The sequence below is a fragment of the Bufo bufo genome, chromosome 5 (assembly GCF_905171765.1).
Source record: "Bufo bufo chromosome 5, aBufBuf1.1, whole genome shotgun sequence".
Lineage (NCBI taxonomy): Eukaryota > Metazoa > Chordata > Amphibia > Anura > Bufonidae > Bufo > Bufo bufo.
Genome location: NC_053393.1, coordinates 126,068,171 through 126,089,242, shown reverse-complemented (window position 1 = coordinate 126,089,242; position 21,072 = coordinate 126,068,171). Strand labels below are relative to the sequence as shown.

General features: G+C 39.4%; 1 protein-coding gene across 1 annotated transcript in view; it reads right to left on the bottom strand.

Moving 5' to 3' along the window:
- TOX (thymocyte selection associated high mobility group box) overlaps window positions 1–21,072 on the bottom strand; it is a 284,951-nt gene that overhangs the window by 146,644 nt on the left and 117,235 nt on the right. The gene's annotated exons all lie outside the window — the stretch shown is intronic.

Sequence of the window (21,072 nt, the reverse complement as noted above, 5' to 3'; positions counted from 1 at the left end):
CACTTTTCAACATCTAATAGGCTAACAAAAAAACAAAACAAAACAAATAAAAAAAAATCCCAATATGAAAGATGACGTGGTCGCATAAAAAAATTCATAAAAAAGTCATTTTTCAGGTTGTATTGTTGTATATTGCTGTGACACTCATTCAGCGGGCATGTCAGCGATTTGCCGTAATTAGTGCCGCAGTAATTATAGCGAGCGAGTAATAAATGAATGGTTTCCTTTCATCCGCAATCTGTTACCAAACAAAATGGATCAGTGTGTATGTACCATGTATAGATATTGCTGCTGGGCCTAATGAACTGCTAAATAAATTGCCGAGTTTCTCATGGGAGAAGGCAAATAGTAGATTAGTTACAAAATGCATAATGATGTATCCCTCTGTCTTATCTTATTAAAACAATGTATTTCTTAATACTGATTTGTAAATCAAATAAATAGGAGTGTCATGCAAGATTACAGTGAGGGGAGAGAACATTTATCCGGAGCGCCACTCTATTCATCCATGAAATGCATTGTGGCTTTGTAAGAACAAAACAGAATGGAGAGTTTGTCTGGTAAGGCCCTGGGTTTTATGTATTTCCAATGGAAAAAGAGTCTGTTCACACTGCATTTTTTAAGGAGCATTTACCCGAGTCATTTTTAACCCCAATTTTAATGCATTTTTTTATGTTTAAGTCCACACTTGACTGAAATTCTGTGGATTTTCATGCAGCATTGTACAGTGCCAACAAATTTGAATTAAATTGTGAGAAATCTCATTCTCACACTGCATAACAAACAATTTTTTTTTCTGAAATCTGAAGCAATCTGTCAATTTACGCTGTGGATCTCAATCGTGAATGTCAGAGGGTAAAATGCACAGCCATTTCTGAGACAAAAACTGCAAAAGACCTTTCCACTGTATTTTTAGCCATGTTTACAAATTGCCTTAGAGTGTACCTGAGTTAAAAAAATAAAAATAAAAGTTTGCACAATGGCTCTGCTTACTTTTCAATTATAACGATGAAGGAGCTGGTCTTTTTTGGGCTTCCCTAATGTTTCTTGCAGCCATATTATTCCATATTTCAGCTGCACAGCTAGATGCATTTCACTCAGAAGCAGCGGGGTATCCTTTCTGAAATCTGCCAGCACTATATTGCTGGGATGTCCTGTCCCTTACTTCCCACAATGTTTGTTTTCATCTCTGGAGCTCACACAACAGATAAGGAGCAGGAAATAACACCTACAGACACACAGTAGGCTCCTATAATCTTCATAAGCAATGTAAAAGCAGTTATTTTCTCAGGCTCAGTATCTCAGCTACCTCTGACACCCGTCCATTTATTGTGAGCCATCTTCTGTGTCTCTGCTACTAGGGATGAATCTTGCTCGTTGCAGTGGACTGCAAATTAGATGGAAGTGAGACCCCCTAGTGACCAAGACTTTCTAGCTTTTTCAGGTGAATGCAGGCATATTTTTTAAATGAGGTGATATAGAAATTTGCTAGGTACACCATTCTCTATTAAATGAAATTGTGTGACAGTGCAGTGACTCTTTAAAGGCCAAATGCCCGATAGGAGAAGAAGTAAAAGTGAAAGGGGGGGAGTGGAATCTTAAAGACTTCTCAATGCAAAGAGTGAACAGGCCACAGACTTGACCCATACCAGGTGAACATAAATGTTTTATTCACATGGACATGATATTTTGATCACATCTGAATGATTTTCCAGTGGAAAAGTACATTTCATTGAGATGCAACATTTGAAATTATTCTTGCCAAGTATGACTACAATAATAGCAACCAAAAAGAAATTGTAGGTATGTATAATAAATAATCTGAGAAAAGGGTTTTTCCATCTTACCTAAAATTACAATAGAATTAAATAGAATCTACAAGGGCATCGACATATCATGATTTTGCAACAATAATCTTATATAGTTAAGGGGGTTATCCGAGATTTTTTTTAACTGATGACCTATCTTATGACACCCGGGACCCCTGCCGATCAGATGTTGGAGAAGGCAGTGGCGCTCCTGTGAGCACCGTGGCCTTCTTGCTGCTTTCCCTATGCCCAGTGACAACACATTCATCAATCATTTGGCCTAGGAGCATCTCAGCCCCATAGAAATGAATGGGGCTGAGCTGCATTACCAATCGCAGCCACTATACAATGTCAAAGTGCTTGGTAAGCTGCGAGAAGGCCGTGGTGCTCAGAGGAGCACCGCTGTCTTCTCAAGCAGCTGTGTTGGGCCCCCACCAATCAGATACTGATGACCTATACAGAGGATAGGACATCAGTAAAAAAAAATCTCGGAAAACCCTTTTAAGCCAGAAGCTTTATCATCCAATTGTACAATAAACATGCATTTTTTGCTGAATGTTACATAGTTACATAGTTAATACGGTTAAAAAAAGACATAAGTCCCTCAAGTTCAACCAAGGGATAGGTGGGGACGCGAATCCCAGAAGGAAGTGAGACTCAGATTTGTACACATTTTCATAAGAATTTATGTCATTTACTTTTAAGAATTTATCTAAACCCTTTTTAAAACTGTCCACTGTTCCTGCTGTGACCATGTCCTGCGGAAGTCTATTCCACAGATTCACAGTTCTTACAGTAAAGAAGTTTTGATGCTTCTGGCGACTGAACTTTTTCTTCTCCAGTTGGAGGCAGAGCCCCTGGTCTTTTGAGGGCATTTGACATGGAACAGTTTTTCACCGTATTTTTTGTATGGCCCATTTATATATCTTTATTGGTCAATCATGTCCCCCCTTAGAAGTCTCTTCTCAAGACTAAATAAATTAAATTATTTTAAACTTTCTTCATAACTAAGACTCTTCATTCCCCTTATCAGTTTAGTCGCTCTACTCTGTACTTTTCCAGCTGCTGTGCATCCTTTCTATGGACTTATGCCCAGTACTGAACTGCATATTCCAGATGAGGCCACACCAACTACTTGTAAAGTGGTAATATTACATCTCTGCCCCATGAGTCCATGTCTCGTTTAATGCATGACAATATCCTGGTGGCCTTAGAAGCAGCTAGTTGACATTGTATGCGGTTATTTAATCTACCATCCACAAGGAACCGCAAATCCTTCTCTATAAGTGACTCTCTCAATGTTACATCCCCTAGGACATATGATGCACGGAGATTATTACTATCAAGATGCATAACTTTACATTTATCCACATTGAACCTCATGTGAATATTTCTTTCAGGGGAGACACCCCCTTGCAATCCAACATGCTAATCTTTCTCTCCTCCAACATCTATCATCAAGGAATAGATGGAAGGCCCCCATGCATATGACATTTTTGACTGAGCCTGCTGTGATCATCTGGTTTGAACAACTTTTATCTAACTTCCAAGTTGGATCTTAAGCACATTGCAAAGCTGTCTCCATGAAGTCCATGCAGTGACACAGAGACCCTACAGCTCTATATTACCATCACCAAAGTGGTGATGCTGGAGCTGTGGTTAACCTAACGGGTAAAATGTATTTTTAAAATTTCAGACAATTTTCTGCTGGTAGGCAATTTTCTTAAAATCTGGAACAAACCTTTCAATTTTAATTTGTAGAATAAAAAAAAAAGACATGGATTGCACCTCCACATGTCAGGGATTGATCTATTGCTTATCAGTATAATGTACAGGTGAAACTCGAAAAATTAGAATATCGTGCAAAAAGTTCATTTATTTCAGTAATGCAACTTAAAAGGAATTGCATTAATGCAGCTTAAAATTAGAATATTGTGAAAAGGTTCAATAGTCTAGGCTCAAAGTGTCACACTCTAGTCAGCTAATTAATCCATACCCCCTGAGCAAAGGGTACCTGAGATTGTGACTTTGGGGTTTCATAAGCTGTAAGCCATAATCATCCAAATTATAACAAATAAAGGCTTGAAATATCTCGCTTTGCATGTAATGAGTCTTTCTCATATGTTAGTTTCACCTTTTAAGCTGCATTACTGAAATAAATGAACTTTGCACGATATTCAAATTTTTAGAGTTTCCCCTGTATAAACACATACATAAGACACTTAGGAGCACATTTATTAAGACCGGCGTTTTAGACACCTGTCTTAATAAACCCCTAATCTGGCAGTGGTTCTGAATTCAGACCTCTTTCTATGGCTGAAACAGGTGTAGAAAATGGTAAATGAGACAGGACTGCATGCCCATCCCATTCCCCACCCATGCCACGCCCACTTTTTTTTTACCTGGGGTGAGCAGGGAGCAATTAACTGTTGCACAGCAATCTTTGCCTGTAATATGTCTAATATAGGTGTATTTCAGATAAATAAATGACCCCCTTAATTTACATTTCAATCAAAATGTATATCCCCACTAACCACGTCAAAGTAGCCTCTTTTGAGTGGGTACCTATTCTAATTTGGCACAGCTCCACATGGTGACCATTGCTGTCAAGGCACCTGCAGGCAGCGAGACCCAGCCCAAAAACACCCATGCTATCACGCTAAGCCACCATGGCATTTGGCCCTACCAGCCCACATACACTGCATCACAGCAACAATGGCCACCATGCAGCATTGCCCCATGTAAGCAGATATCAAAAGCTCACTTCTCCATCTAGTCTCATAATTCAAACTGTGGCCAAGTAGGCATGAACCCTCATTACCCTTTCACTTTTAAGCTAATAACTATACCTTCATGTTGTGTCCACGTCAGTTTTAGATTGGTCTAAGTGCTACGCAACATCACTTAGCAAGGACTTTCATGTAGACTGTTCTCCATTAACAGCTATACTAATCTGTGATACTAGCTTAAGCGACGTTCCTGTCATATTGATTATGTGGTTGCCCAAGGTCAGTTTGTTTCATGTGATACCTTGCATTAATTATCTTTTTTTTTTGTTTAAATGTCATACAGATGGTTATGGCCTTGTTCATAAGCGTACACATACTTTCTCACAAGTCCTTGTCATCTCCATCCTTAATCAAACTTTTTCCACAAAGCAATGGGGCTTCATGGTCTCAGTTGCATCCCCAGTGGATATCTGTCAAGTTTCTTCTCAGCCTTTGTTCACTGAAACAAATCAAAGATTTGCTAGAGAAGTGACAAACATGAAACGAGACTCTAACCTTCAATGTGCTTAGTCACTATTGTAACAGAAAGCCTGGGAAAAAGTACAGGGCTTTTGTGTTTTTCATGGACGACACCAAAAAATTGAAAAACTGATGCATGAAGTGGTGACATCTTTATAGAAAATGTTCTGCCTGAGGTACTGCTATCATACCGGCAGAGATGATATCACTTATTTTAATGCGTTCATCTGCTTAAGTATTATTTGCCACCACACCTGCCAGAAGCCATCAGCAGAAATCTTTTTTTATTTTTCATCAATAGCAGATTAAGAAATTCCCAATGGTTGCTGTTCAATTGTGGCTAAAAAGACAAAGCACGCATTTATTTTAACAATAAGCAGCTTTGCCTCATTCTAGCGACTTGAGTGAAACTGATTTAATTGTGGGATTAATTTGCTACCGCTGCTAATGAGTTGATCATTTAAACAAAGAAAAAGTTGGTGCTCCATTTATTCCTGCAATTTTTACATTTGTTAGGCTGCTAATGATATAAGTGGATTCTGCATCAATTGTCTAGAAATTAACTAATCAAAACATAGAAATTCCTTTATCCAGCATCAACAGTGCCTGGTAGATGCCAATTTATCAACTAGTCTACATTTTATTCTAGATGTTATTTCTAATTTGTTAACCTCTGCTAATTTGTCCCCTTCTGTTACGAAAAGCCTCACTATATAACAGCTTTGCGCATGCAAATGAAGTACCGGATTTGGATGCCAAATTAAAGGGTTTTGTGCCAAGTTTAGACGTTATCCCCTATCCACAGGGGAGGGAATATCTAACAGATCACTGGGGGTCTGACCTCTGGGACCCCCACAATAGCAAGAAATTGGGTCCTGTTCCCTAGATCTGATGGATCGGTAGGTCAAGCATACGCCCTGTCTCTCTATTCATTATCTATGTGAAAATTGGAGAGTGCTGTATTTAGCTATCTCTGGCAGTCCCATACAGAATGAATATAGTGGCAGGGCACATGCCCGACCTGCTGCTCCATCAGGGGAATGAGACCCCCATTCTTGCAATCGATGGGATCGCAGTGGTCGGACGTCCAGTGATCAGTTATCCCCTAGCAGTAGTTAGGGGATAACTTCTAAACTTGGCTCAACCCCTTTAAGTGAATTCCACTGTGTGCATACATTTCTTTCCAGTTGATAGATTTTTTTCACAGTGATAGAAAACCTATACTCAACTAAGCATTGACGTGTAGGATAGCTGCCTTACATCTGATGGCATTAGAGGTTCCACGTACATTTTAGCCACTTTCCATAAAGAGAAATAGTACCTCAAAATCCTGACAAAGCCTACAACCCAGTTAAGCCGTTTCTCTCTATTCTGCAATGATGAGTCACACCAAAATAGTCTGTTTAAAAGGTCGAGCATTGACTTGTAGGATAGCTAACATCCATCTGGTGGATTTCTCTTTGGAAAGAGGGCTAATTTGTACACTCTGTGAAGGCATTCCCGAGTTTATAGTAAGTAGTCCCTACATCAATTACTAAGAGCAGAAAGTGACTACGAACAAGTACATGAGTGCCATGTAATGCCTCATTTGTCCTGAAGGGGCACTGCAGGGTAAGTTATCTGCTATCAAGTCTCCTCACAGACTAAAGAGGAACATTTGGGAAATGAGGACACCTTGTGATCGTCTCTTTTTCTAACAAGTAGGGATTGCCCAATGAAAGTATTAAAGTGAATCTGTCACATTGATTATGGCAACTAAAACAAGAACAGTGCTGGTTAGTATATCTGGGAGGTACTGCCTAACGCAGGGTGAGTACTGTGCATGTGCCATTCATTCCCAATTGATGCAAATGACAGTATCATCGCCAAAGACTGGATCTATCAGTCAAGGCCAAAAGGGATGTGTTGGGCAGGGTTAACAAGTGAGATCTGAAGCACCTGAAGGACTTTGGACCACTCTGTAATGCAATGTCTATCTGAGGCCATAAAGGTGTTTGAACATTTATGTCCTAGACTCTGTTATTGCTTTAGTTGCCATACAGACTCCCTTTAAAACTAAATATTCATATTAAGCTATCTACTGAAGGGTAATTTGTGTATACCAATGGTTTACTAGCCTTATATATCTTAACAACATAATGAAGGGTCATGAAAATGTTATGTAACCACTTTCAATGCGCTCCACTTACTGGATCTACGGTACGGAGCTTGAATTTGACAAAATGTTACAATAAAGAGTTACAATGGATATTTATCAAACTGGTGTAAAGTAGAACTGGCTTAGTTGCCCTTAGCAACCAATCAGATTCCACCTTTCCTTTTTAAGAGCTCCTTTGGTGGAAACAGCAAAAAGAAATGGTGACTATTCGCTATTGATTCTGCTGGATCTCTCTGCAGCGTTTGATACCGTAGACCATAAACTCCTCCTCACCATGCCCCACTCAATTGGCCTTAAAGACACTGCTCTCTCTTGGTTCTCTTCCTATCTCTCTGGCCGCTCCTTTAGTGTATCATTCGCTGGCTCTTCTTCTTCTCCTCTTCCTCTTGATGTTGGAGTTCCTCAGGGCTCAGGTCCTCTACTCTTCTCCATCTATACAGCCCCCATCGGACAGATTATCAGTAGATTTGGCTTTCGATACCATCTCTATGCTGACGACACCCAACTATACACTTCGTCCTCTGACATCACCCTTGCTTTACTCCAAAACACCAGTAATTGTCTGCCAGCTGTCTTTAACATCATGTCCTCTCTGTATCTAAAACTGAACCTCTCAAAAACTGAATTTCTTGTCTTTCCCCTATCTACTAATTCACCTAAACTTGATATTTCAATTTCGGTCTGCAGCACTATCATAACTCCTGTGCAACATGCCCGCTGTCTTGGGGCCACATTTGACTCCAATCTCTCCTTTGTTCCTGTATTCAATCACTTACACGCTCTTGTCGTCTGCACCTCAAGAATATCGCCAGAATCCGCCCTTTTCTTACGGTGGAAACGGCAAAAACTCTTGTTGTTGTCTTGATTCATTCTCGTCTTGACTACTGCAACGCATTACAAATCGGTCTCCCTTTCACTAAACTCTCCCCCCTTGAGTCTGTTCTAAATGGTGCAGCCAGGGTCATCTATCCATCCAACCGCTACACTGATGCTACTAGCCTGTGCCAGTCACTTCACTGGTTGCCCATCCACCACAGAATACAGTTCAAACTTCTCACCCTCACCCACAAAGCTCTCAACAGTGCTGCACCTCCATACATCTCCTCCCTCATCTCCATCTACCACCCTACTCGTGCTCTCCGTTCTGTTAGCGACCTAAGATTAATAACCTCCATAATCCGTACCTCTCCCTCCCGTCTTCAAGACTTTTCTCGAGCTACACCTGCTCTCTGGAATACTCTGCCCCGGAATACTAGGTCAATCCACAACTTCTCCACCTTCAATTGTGCCTTAAAAACACATCTTTTCAGGCAGGCTTACCAAGCTACCTAAACTGACTATTCCCCGACTAAACCTTCCCCCACCAACTCCTCTGGCCTAAACTGGATCCTCTAGTAGTGCCAAACCTGAAGCAGATCAGCCGGCACCACTCCTGTCAGTTCAATAATGGCTCAAATCCTATTTATCACAATCAACTACCTTATGTGTCACCCCCAATTCCTCATAGATTGTAAGCTCTTGCGAGCAGGGCCCGGACTCCTAGTGTTTCAGATGCATATTATCCAGTTATTTTTGTTTTGTATATGAAACCTACGAACTTGTAAAGCGCTGCGGAATATTGTGGCGCTATATAAATACATTTTATTATTATTATTAATCTGTTTGGTTGCTATGGGCAACTAATCCAGTTTTCCTTTACACAAGTTTGATAAATATCCACCAAAGTTTATGGAAATGGGTCAGGAATAGGTAGCATATTTTAGACTCCAGAAGTCAGTTAGACAAAAATATGCCAATTTTACCTGATTTGTAGCAAGGTAATAAGAATTTCTCATTAATCTGGGTCTTTTACCTAGGCTCCCTCTAGGCCATCCAAATTCAATTCGCTGCTTGTACACCACTTGTGATAGCTAACATAATTAAGTTTGCCGGGATTTATTTAACAAAAAAAGGAGCTAAATGTTTTTTTTCATACATTAACATTATTGTGATTATGAAGCACTAAACAAATGCACTCTTATGTGGCCCAGACTCAGGGCAGCAGGAGTGATCTCAGGTGTCTAATAATAAGCTTACAGAATATTGTTTTATTAAACAGGCAATTTTAAAGAGTGGATGGGAATTCTCCCTCATGCCTTTTCTAATACGATTGTGAAATCTCCAGAGGATACAAAGCTAATTTAAAGAAATGTTATCATGAAGCTTGAAATATATACATTTTAAGAGGTATTACTCCATATGGAAATTGAGTGTGCATTTCCCACTGAAATCTTGGATGTATCTTAATACGCTAGGAAAAATGCTAAAGCAGTAACAACACATAAAGCTTAAAATAACAAATAAAAAAGACTTGTCAACCATGTTTTTTTGTAGTGAGAGAGACATTGTTTTCAGCTTTGTGTCTATTATTAGAGATGAGTGAAGTATTCATAAACTCAATTCAGCTGCTTCGCTGAATTTTACCAAAAAATTTGCTTTGTGATAAATTACTTTGTCACGAAGTGCATTTCTTTGTAAGTAGTGGGTGCAATGACAGGGAGTGGCGATTGTGCCCCCTCCCCCGTCATTGTACCCCTTTAGATGCAGCATTCATAGCTGATTGTGCCCTCTAAAAATAATAATACAGTGTAAAAAAAAAAAAAAGACAATCATATCATACTTACCTCATCCATTTGCTTGCGAGGGGCTGGTTAACGCCATCTTGATTGAAGATCTGGTGCAAAATCTCATGCAGCCCTTGATGATATCATCACATTGGCTGGTGTGGTGACATCCTACGTCACGGCGCAAGGGATTTAGTGCGAGATCTTAAATCAAGATGGCGGTGGCTGGCCGGTCGCAAGCAAATGGATGAGGTAAGTCAGATTTTTTTTGTTTTTTACTCTATTTCAAGAAAAATCTGTTTGCTACCATGAAGCATGAGGAAATTCGGCTTCACAGCGAATCAAATTTCCCTAAAATCAACACTATTATGTCTGTGATGTACTGAAATTTACAGTTTATTTTGTATGCAGCTTTGCATCGCGCCATCAGCCAAGAGTTCTTGTCCACCTCCACCTTACGCTAGTAGAAAGCTTTCTCCCTATGTACAGTAATGGGGAAAAAGATGTAGATCAGGATTACAAGGGTGGATGGAGTTAGCCCATAGCCCATAAATACAGAGGACTCCTGTTTCACAGCAAGTATTGACACCTTGCTGCAGAAAATTAGTATAGTTAACTAGCCAATGACATGTTGTAAACCTGTACAACCATTATGTTTTATACTATTAGAATACAAAAACATTGCATTTTTCTGTTCTCCCCCCCCCCCCAAATAACTTGGATTTTTATGTAAGTGATATTTTAGAATCATTGTCCTTTAATTAATTTGTTCTACTGAAATAACCATGTTAACAGCAAAAATTTAATTGTTATACAGTAGCCTAGACTGCTCTGTAGTAAATTCAGTCTACAGGCTAAAAGAACAGAGAATAATGCTGTTGATATTGTTTCCAATAAACATAGAAAGGCATGGATATATTAAACTTGGTCTAGTAGGAATAAACCACTGTAAAAGCAGCACGATGGTTTGTTTTTATGTGCTACCATGTAATTCAGTGTCTTCAACAAGATTATTCAACAGATTTATCAAGTAGTCTCTGGAGAAATCAGGAGTGATGTGAACTCATCATTGATACATAATGAAACAAAACAATTAATATCAAATTGGTTAGCTTACTAGTTAATATGAGACTTTGCATAGAGGTTTCCAAACTTTTAGATATACAATTAACACTATATTTTTACCCAAATATATTAAAGTTGGTCTTAGGTATTTACACTTTGCCCACATCTCAGCCATCCTACATTTCTTAGTCCCTAGTGTTGACGAGAAACTGGTTTCCATTAAAACTGCCCTATGACATCTCAGGACAAGGTAAGAAGTATTTCACTGAGCTAATAAACTATGCGGCATGTCATCACAATGTGGTTTTACTATTGTCTTTTGCACACTACCAAAAACTTTAAGAATGTCCACCAGAGAGGTTACAAGGTGGAGGACCTATGATTCATAGAAGATATAATGTTCTACGTCTCCGATACTGTGGTCCTAGGTTGACTAAAGATCAGTCTGTGTTCCAGCTAAGTGGTTTAGAAGTGAAGGCCCCTGAAAATTCTCTCTATTGTGTTGCTTTATATACACAAAAAGGATAATGGGCATCGGTAACCACACAAATAACGTTTTTCCAAAATGTTCAGTCTTCTATTTTAATCTCCAAGATTACTCAATCACTTGTATTGGAATGGACTGTAACAGATCTTCTCATATGTCCAAAATAAAAGTTACTCTTCACATACCTGAGGTGAAAGGTTGGGTTACATAAGTGGTCCTCCCAAACACATCATTGCTTTTGATGAATAGTATTGCTGTTTCACTGCCTTGTTTCTAACATGCACTGTATAAAATAATTTGTTCAAAGTACTTATGACAACAGGAGCCTGTTGATTATGTAGATCAAAAGCTGCCCAGGTATGTTAGTAGAATATTTTATTTAAAACACATGTTGTAACAGAGGTAAAACACAATATTGTTTCAAGAATGGAATCAAGTAAGATGCACTGACAAATGGCATCCATGGTTGGGAAGCTAATGCATGGTAGCCTCTTCCCTTGCTTTGCATTAACGGGATTCTCCGGGAATTAAGAAAATGAAAATACTTAAATATTACTTTATTATAAATATATTCTCAAATACCTTTCATTATTTATAATGGCTTGTTTTGTCTGGGGAGCAATCATGAGGGGAAATAAAATGGCCACTGTCCCATTAGTTCACACAAAACCTATCCTGATCACACAGGAGAACAAGTTACTTTACAACACTGAGGTAAAGAGCTGCCTTATCCTCCTCCTCCTCTCAGCTTGTCAGGAATTATGATCCTAAATACAGATGATAAGAACTTTAGCTGAATCTCTGGGGAATTTAGTTCATGAGGAGACATGAAGTACAGAGAGGACAGACAGGACAGGCTGTGGTAATATGCTGCTGTGTTAATAGAGACTGCTGCTCATTATCCACACCTCACCCTCCTCATCATCTCCATTCCCAGAGAGATTCACCTGTATTCAGGATCATGATTCCTGACAAGCAGAGCAGAGAGGAGGATGAGTCAGCACTATGGCTCATTGTGGTGAAGTCACAGTCCTCCTGTGTGATTGGGACAGGTTTTGTGTGTACTGATAGGACGGCGGCCATTTTATTTCTCCTCATGTTTGCTCCCTAGACAAAACAAGCCATTCTAAGTAAAGAAAGGTATTGGTGAATATATTTATTATAAAATAATATTTAAGTATTTTCTTTTTCTTTTTATTCCTGGAGAACCCCTTTAAGCCACAATCTGTACTCTGCACAATGTGGGCACTGTCTTCCTGAATATGGACAAAACGGACAAAAAAAGATATAGGACGCACAATCTGGTTCGGTAAATATGCAAGATAGTCCCTTGTTCCTGATGGCTTTGTCCATAGTAGCATCATAGCCTCATATTGGAACCTTGACAGCCATGACAGATTACTTTTCAAATAGATCCCACTGATTTATAATGGTGTAAATCAGGTTTTAATAATTCTTGAAGGCACAAATAGCATCAAAGACTACGCTAACATCAAAATAGAGGAAACACCATAACTATGGTCATTACCAAACATTTTGAGACTGACAAAATTTTGGTTTTCACTAAATTTGTGGCTTTAGTGTTTTGGCATGCTGGATATCAGCTTCCTGGCCAAATCCTGACTTATGCAACTTATTCTTCCCTAATCACTTAATTGAGTTTATTACAATTTCTGTGTTTTTGTTTGTCCACCCACTTTTTGTGGATTGACCAAAGGTTCCCAATGGCAATGTAAATCTGAGAAGCTTCCTCACCATGGACTAAAAATGTTAATGTTTGCTCACTGAACCACTTAGTTATCACTTTTGCCTTATGACATGGTGCTCGATCATGCTAGAAAAAGCATTGATCACTTTTGATGCAAAACATTGATGACTACATATGTTGCGTATGAGGTAACCATGGTTAACAGAAGAAGACAATGATTTCAAGCACCCTATCCCCTTTAAAAGTAACCAGTCTAATCCAAGCAGCGTGTGTATCAGAGTGATATCAGCTGCTTTGTCCTCAGTAACACATTCTTTTGAGTTGATACAAATTGCCACCATAAAAACTGAAGCAGTAAACTTTGTGAAAAAGTTTTGTCAGTCTCAAAACTGATGTAGTGTAAATAGATCCTTATCAGCTTAAGACCACAAATTAAGCCAGAGTGAGACACGGGCCTAAGGGGGCAGCCACACTTAAGAGGGTGGATCTGCCAGAATTCTGCAGCAGCAAAATCTGCACCAAATGGTGTGAATTTTGCTGTGGAAATCCGCTTAGAAATGCTTCAGAGCTTGCTGTGGATTTTACCATCTAAATTCAAAAGAATGAAATCCATGGCATAAATTCGCAACATAAATGAAACATGCCTTCATCTGAAATGCGTAGCATGTGAATTTGCACTTTATGGATCTTTGTAAGAAGTGACCAATAAAGAATTGTTTTATCGAGATGCAGTGGTGGATTTTTCTTACCAGTATTAGACTGTTTCCGGAGTGGCTTCTCTCTGCACTGTCACATTTTCCCAGGATTTGGACCTTGCAAAGTGGTTTAGTTATGAACTGTATGACCTTCCCTCATCTTTGTTTATTTGCATGTTGTGGAAAATCTGCAGAATATACGCCATGTGTGGCCGTACCCTAATAGGTAGGAGGTGCTGCAGAGTATGTCAACAGTAGTCAACAGTGACGTGCAATGGAAAGATTATCCATTATTTCTTTCATACTAATTAAGAATATTAATTTTGACTGAGCCAGCATGCAATTGAGAAACAAAGAAACAAGCGCTAATTTCATTTTACAGCATAATCAATGGAAACAGCAAGTCTCATATAATCTCTGATCTCTGACAAATAGAACTAGAGTATCACGGTGAAAGATCTCAGTGCTGGCAGGAGTTTACTGTATGATGGAAGAGCTAGTGCCCTTGTTATACTGCTTCTACTTCAAGCCTTGCTGTGTTTTTATAGTGATAAAATGAAACATTTCAAGTCCACCTAAGGCTAGTGTTCCCACTGCATCCGTTATTTATTACGTGTGCCTTTCTCCAGTGCTATGTATAAACAGCTCTCCTGCAGATAAAGAATTAACTGGGAATAGCTATCTTGATATTTTATTTCCAATGATATGAAATAAGAAAAATTCAATACTTAGCCCTGTGAAAGAAGAAGTCCAGTCATCTAGGCTGCAGTTGTACTATATATATATATATATATATATACACACACACATATTATATATACACTCACCTAAAGAATTATTAGGAACACCATACTAATACAGTGTTGGACCCCCTTTTGTGCGTGTTGTGGCTTCACAAATGCTTTGCTGCATACCTCGGTTGTAACGAGTGGTTATTTCAGTCAACGTTGCTCTTCTATCAGCTTGAATCAGTCGGCCCATTCTCCTCTGACCTCTAGCATCCACAAGGCATTTTTGCCCACAGGACTGCCGCATACTGGATGTTTTTCCCTTTTCACACCATTCTTTGTAATCCCTAGAAATGGTTGTGCGTGAAAATCCCAGTAACTGAGCAGATTGTGAAATACTCAGACCGGCCCGTCTGGCACCAACAACCATGCCAAGCTCAAAATTGCTTAAATCTCCTTTCTTTCCCATTCTGACATTCAGTTTGGAGTTCAGGAGATTGTCTTGACCAGGACCACCCCCCTAAATGCATTGAAGCAACTGCCATGTGATTGGTTGACTAGATAATTGCATTAATGAGAAATAGAACAGGTGTTCCTAATAATTTTTTAGGTGAGTGTATATATATATATATATATATATATATATATATATACACACATATCATTATTTCAGAGCTGTGCTGACTCCTTCAGCTGTTGTGACATTTTCAAATGGCTCATCCTTTAGTATTAGGTCCAAGAGTAACACATAATGATGACATGTTATAATGGAGGGGGTACATTCTTGCATACTGTCTGTTACCGTTGATCATGCCGAACAAAACGACCCCTCTCTTATTGAAATCTAGGAGTTAAAGCTGCTATTTTCAGAACCCCTATATATGTGAATGGAGGGAACTGTGCATTTGAGGAGAGACCCCATTCTATAGATATACGTAGGCCCCAAAGGAAAATGGATATGCCATAAATGTGCAGATGGGAAAAAACTTTTTTTTATCCATGTAAACCCAATTGACATCCAAGCTTGAAATTTTAGAAAGAAAAGGTATAATCCCAATTATTTTTATAATATTTTATCTACATAATGAATTATATTAATTTGCCATTCTTTACAATTTCCTACTCTAGGCATGACTGTGAACAGTGTACACCTGCGATCTGACACCTGTGTAGTAAAAGGTAATTAAAAGATAATTAAAGCGGTCCATAAAAGAAAAAAATATTCACATGATATGATGGCGTTTTACAAGCTCTGGGAGACTAGAACATATCCAGATACTTCCCCGCATACTGTACTTAAGCAATTGTTCCCATGGAAAGTTGTGAATCTTGTAGGAAATACTGTGAATCTGTTTGGATCTCTATGTTAAACAGCATCGGTCAGCAGGATCAATCCATTGAATCAGACACACTGCCTGGTAGAGTTGGTCCTGCTGATTAAAAGGATATCTGTCTTGTGAAGATAAACTGGCTGAATTTCAGAGAAAAAAAACAACTTTAATTCTTTATTCAAACTAGGACTTTGGTGCCCCAAGTGGCGTGGCCGACACGGGAAAGCTGAGATCCACAGAAGAGATAGACCACACACCTTGGTACACTGAAGCCCTCATCTGCATAAAAAGTAAAAGTCTTGTTTCTTGGAAAAGCTCAAGCTAGGTATAATTTTAGTCACCAGGATCAACCCTAAGCAGGAAGTTTAAATAGGGTTAATCCTGCTCACAGTTGCTCTTTTAAAGGGCATCTGTCATCAGGTTTGTACCTATGACACTGGCTGACCTGTTACATGTGCACTTGGCAGCTGAAGGCATCCGTGTTGGTCCCGTGTCCACTTTGCTGATAAAAATTACACCTGGATGCTGTGCCCTCTGAACTTTGATTGACAGGACCAGGCAGTATAAATGTCATCACATCTGCCTGGCCCTGTTAATAAAGGGCGCGGTGCGACAGTTGCAGAGAGAGCTGAGCCTCGAGGAGTAACGGCAACGCCCTTATTGTTTCTAGATGCTCATTTGCATATATTAAAACTTTTTCTCAGAACTACAGGCACATATGAACAGGTGTCTTCAACTGCCAAGTGCACATGTAACAGATCAGCCAGTTTCATGGGTACAAATCTGCTGACAGACGCCGTTTAATTCATGTTAACTTGTGTTACTAAAGGGGTTATCCAAAACCAGACCAACCCCCTATGTTTGTAATACTTAACTGGTCCCTTTTGCTGGGTTCAGTCTCTATTATTCAATGACTGGCTCTTCATTTCCCTGGTCCACTGTTATCAACATCCTGATGACGGTGGCAGTGGACATGTGATCGCTGCAACCAATAGATTGGCTGCAGCAGTCACAGGATGTAGATATCAGCGCACCAGGAGATGAGGAGCCAGCCATGGAATGACAGAGACCGAATCCAGTCCATGGGGACCAGGTAAGTATGATCACCACCGTCAGTCAGTCCCTCTATGAGGTCTGATATAATGTTAGATAACCTGTTTAAGGCTGAAGCTACACACACATACACACTTTTCGTTGCAAGATTTTTCCAATTTTAAATATTAAGCTGCAACCATTTTTGTTCCAAAACGTCTACTTTTCGAAAGTGGTGAGAAAAAGAGGCAGGGCTTAACAGGAAGATACAGAGCCATCCAAGGTCTGCCAGATTTACTATAACTTACAGCAAGCGGAGGGTACTTTCACACTTGCGGCAGAGGATTCCGTCAGGCAGTTCCGTCGCCGGAACTGCCTGCTGGATCCCGCAATGACAAATGCATTGCAATACTTAATCAGTCTCTCAGGTGTCATCTGGAAAAATGGATCCGGTATTAAGTTTTTTTGCATTGTTAATAGGTCTGCGCATACCAGAAAGCCCGATCCGTTTTGCCGGTACACTTAATGCTGGATCCGGCACTAATACACTTCAATGTAAATGAATGCCGGATCCGGCATTCCAGCAAGTGATCAGTATTTTTGGCCGCATGCTGCGGTATTTTCTCAATCCAAAAAATGTAAGAGGGACTGCATGCATCCTGAACAGAATGCTCTCCATTCAGAATGCATTAGGATAATGCTGATCAGTTTTCTTCCGGTATTGAGCTCCTGTGACGGAATTCAATACCGAAAAACAAAAACGCTAGTGTGAAAGTACCCTTAGAGATGGGCCTAATTTAGTAAAAGGCATCTGTCTCTTAATAAATTAATCATATCTCACTCCGGAGCCCAGAAAACAAGACCGATGTATGGGAATGTCAGCCTTACTAAATTTCCCTCATGCAACTTTGGACTGCAACAGTCATTTAATAGTTACAAAAATACAGCACTACAAAAAGTCTGGTTGTAGCCTTAGCCTACTGTTACAATGTAGAAAGCAGACTGTAATCCAGCTGATGATTCATTACCACTATGCCACACATGATGTTCCTTAGGGGATATATGCATGAGCAAATAATAAAAATAATAATAATATTAAATAATCGACCTTACTATCACATTGAGATAAACATTAACAAGGAAATTCCAAGTTGAATAACTTTGAACAAAGCATCCCATACTTTCTGACTTACCATAGACATAATAAGTATTTTTAAAGAAACATAGATGGCATTTTGTTGATTGCTCAAAAGATTCAACATATGCTAAGGGCATTAATCCCTGTAAATTATCCCATACAAGCTAAAAACTATTTAAATTTGCCAATTGTGCTGACCCATCCTGTCGGCAGTGGTAGTCCCAACCCTGCTCCAGTTTGTTTCATACCAAGTAGTCTTGTACAGATTAGAAGTACAATTGTCCTTCTACAGAATTACATTTTTACAAATCAGGAGCTGAGTACAAACCCCTTATTACATAATGCTGCTGGACAGAAAAGTAACATTTCCGGGTTCATTATTCCTTACACTTTTTATAAATCTCCCACCATATTAGCACCGAGGCAACCACATATAATATTGTGTCCTCCACCACTCTGACAGTAGACATAAAGTGCTCCTCCAGCATCCATGCATTTATTAGATGTCTCACAGTCATTTTGTTTCATCCAGTTTAGTACACTTTTCAATCCAAGGAAAAAAATAATTGCTTGGGTTTCAACAGTGTCAACACAATTTTAAAAGTTCCTGTAATGACCAATAAGCCTGTATTCTGTATGGTGTTCATCAACACGGTTAGTGGAGACTACTCTTAAAATTTCTGTACGAAACACCTATTGAGGTCTATTGGTGTCATATGAAGGCTCTGTACAGTTGGGACACAGGGATAATGTGAAATATAAGTTATTTACAAACATAGTAAGTCTTAAAGGGAAACTGTCACCATGAAAATGTAGAGCAATCCAGCATGTTATAGAGCAGGAGGAACTGAGCAGATTGATATATATTTTTGTGGGAAAATATTTACTATTGCTTGTATTTCATTCATTTAAATCTTTGCTCTTTTTTGGCTTTGAAGTCAAGTAGGCGGTCCTATCAGTGATTGACATCCTTCCATCTCTGACTGCACAATTACTGATAGGATCGCCTTCTTGACTTCAGAGTTAGGATTTAAATAAATAAAATACAAGTTATACTGAATCTTTTCCCACAAAACTATGTATCATTCTGCTCAGCTCCTCCTGCTCTATGCCATTCTGCAGGCAGATTACTCTGCATTTTTAAAGGTGACAGGCTTCCTGTAACCATATTGTTTGAGCCATTTATGGTACCTGGGTAAGGCTACTTTCACACTTGCGTTCGGAGCGGATCCGTCTGGTGTCTGCACAGACGGATCCGCTCCTATAATGCAAACAACGGTATCCGTTCAGAACGGATCCGTCTGCATTATATTTCACAAAAAAATCTAAGTGTGAAAGTTAGTGAGACGGATCGGTCCAGACTTTGCATTGAAAGTCAACAGGGGAAGGATCCGTTTGAAAATTGCACCATATTATGTCAACTTCAAACGGATCCGTCCCCATTGCCTTACATTGTAAGTCTGGACGGATCCGTTTGGCTCCGCACGGCCAGGTGGACACCCGAACGCTGCAAGCTGCATTCGGGTGTCCGCCTGCTGAGCGGAACGGAGGCCAAGCAGAGCCAGACTGAGGCATTCTGAGCGGATCCACATCCACTCAGAATGCATTGAGCCTTCAAACGGAGCTCACAAGCGGAACCCCGAACGCAAGTGTGAAAGTAGCCTAAATATTAAAAGAGCTCTTGCGTGCTCTATACACTTTTTTTTTTTTTACATTAATACTTTTTTTTTAAACTAAATTAGGTCATGGAAAGATGTACTTACAGAAATCTAAAAAAATAAAATAAAAACATTTTCTTACTTATCTGAAGATGAAAGTAGAAATAAAATAGAATAAATATATCATTATTTGCAGCAAGTATATGAAAGATTTATTAAATAATCCATGAATGCCTACAAATGATTAATAAGGGCCCTTCAACTAATATGATTTATTAATACTTCATATTTATAAACTCTTCAAGTATTCTGCAGTGCAATATAATTGGAAATAATGCATACATAATGTTTTCAGATTGTGTACATAGTAAATACCAAGGACCTCATACAAAGCACTACAACCGGAGGCAAATCCTGATTCTAGTGTAAGTTTCATAAAAGAAGTGTTTACAATGTATGTATACAGTTATATCTCACCCTAATCTACTGTGTCCTTCTCCGAACCCTTGTAGATTTTGTAAAGGTCCTCTCTCCTTCTGTACCTGTTTGTAACATGCTTTGTTCATGCTTCTTGTACTTGTTTTATATTATGCATGTATACCCCTTTTCATATGTACAGCGCCATGGAATGAATGGTACTGTAATAATAAATAATAATATGTGACTTGTGTCTTTGATCTTGATATGGAGATCAGTAGACAAGACAATATACACTCACCTAAAGAATTATTAGGAACACCATACTAATACGGTGTTGGACCCCCTTTTGACTTCAGAACTGCCTTATTTCTACGTGGCATTGATTCAACAAGGTGCTGATAGCATTCTTTAGAAATGTTGGCCCATATTGATAGGATAGCATCTTGCAGTTGATGGAGATTTGAGGGATGCACATCCAGGGCACGAAGCTCCCGTTCCACCACATCCCAAAGATGCTCTATTGGGTTGAGATCTGGTGACTGTGGGGGCCATTTTAGTACAGTGAACTCATTGTCATGTTCAAGAAACCAATTTGAAATGATTCGAGCTTTGTGACATAGTGCATTATCCTGCTGGAAGTAGCCATCAGAGGATGGATACATGTTCTCATTCTGTTTACGCCAAATTCGGACTCTACTATTTGAATGTCTCAACAGAAATCGAGACTCATCAGACCAGGCAACATTTTTCCAGTCTTCAACAGTCCAATTTTGGTGAGCTCGTGCAAATTGTAGCCTCTTTTTCCTATTTGTAGTGGAGATGAGTGGTACCCGGTGGGGTCTTCTGCTGCTGTTGCCCATCCGCCTCAAGGTTGTGCGTGTTGTGGCTTCACAAATGCTTTGCTGCATACCTCGGTTGTAACGAGTGGTTATTTCAGTCAACGTTGCTCTTCTATCAGCTTGAATCAGTCGGCCCATTCTCCTCTGACCTCTA